The following is a 1,124-nucleotide window of genomic DNA, read 5'->3' as shown; positions in this document are numbered from 1 at the left end:
GTATTTGTGCTGGAAGGAGGGGGGGGGGATTTGTGCTAGTAGGGATGATTGGGGGTTATTTGTGCTGGAAGGAGGGGGGGGGGATGTGCTAGTAGTGATGATTGGGGGTTATTTGTGCTGGAAGGAGGGGGGGGAATGTGCTAGTAGATGATTGGGGGATATCTGTGCTGGAAGAAGGGGGGATGATTTGTGCTAGTAGGGATGATTGGTGGGGGGGGGGATTTGTGCTGGAAGGAGGGGGGATTTGTGCTAGTAGGGATGATTGGGGGTTATTTGTGCTGGAAGGAGGGGAGGGATTTGTGCTAGTAGGGATGATTGGGGGGGGGATTTGTGCTGGGAGGAGGGGGGATTTGTGCTAGTAGGGATGATTGGGGGTTATTTGTGCTGGAAGGAGGGGAGGGATTTGTGCTAGTAGGGATGATTGGGGGGGGATTTGTGCTGGAAGGAGGGGGGGATTTGTGCTAGTAGGGATGATTGGGGGGGGGGGGGATTTGTGCTGGAAGGAGGGGGGGGATTTGTGCTAGTAGGGATGATTGGGGGGGGGGATTTGTGCTGGAAGGAGGGGGGGGATTTGTGCTAGTAGGGATGATTGGGGGTTATTTGTGCTGGAAGGAGGGGGGGGATTTGTGCTAGTAGGGATGATTGGGGGGGGGGGGATTTGTGCTGGAAGGAGGGGGGGGATTTGTGCTAGTAGGGATGATTGGGGGGGGGGGGATTTGTGCTAGTAGGGATGATTGGGGGTTATTTGTGCTGGAAGGAGGGGAGGGATTTGTGCTAGTAGGGATGATTGGGGGGGGATTTGTGCTAGTAGGGATGATTGGGGGTTATTTGTGCTGGAAGGAGGGGGGGGAATGTGCTAGTAGTGATGATTGGGGGATATCTGTGCTGGAAGAAGGGGGGATGATTTGTGCTAGTAGGGATGATTGGGGGGTATTTGTGCTGGAAGAGAGATTTGAGTGCCGAGGGGCAAGGATTTGTGCTGGGGGGGTGATTTCATACATCTTGGTGGAGGGGGGCATTTGGCATGTTTGCCCTGGACTCTGGATGACCTTGTCCCGGCAATGAATGAGATATATACAGTATATGTGTGTGAGATGACGGGGATTGTTCTCTTCTCCCAGCAG

The sequence above is a fragment of the Pelophylax lessonae genome (genome assembly GCF_965119305.1).
Source record: "Pelophylax lessonae genome assembly, chromosome: 12".
In the NCBI taxonomy this organism is placed as follows: domain Eukaryota; kingdom Metazoa; phylum Chordata; class Amphibia; order Anura; family Ranidae; genus Pelophylax; species Pelophylax lessonae.
The sequence above is the reverse complement of the archived record's forward strand: the minus strand, read 5'-3'. Positions refer to the sequence as shown.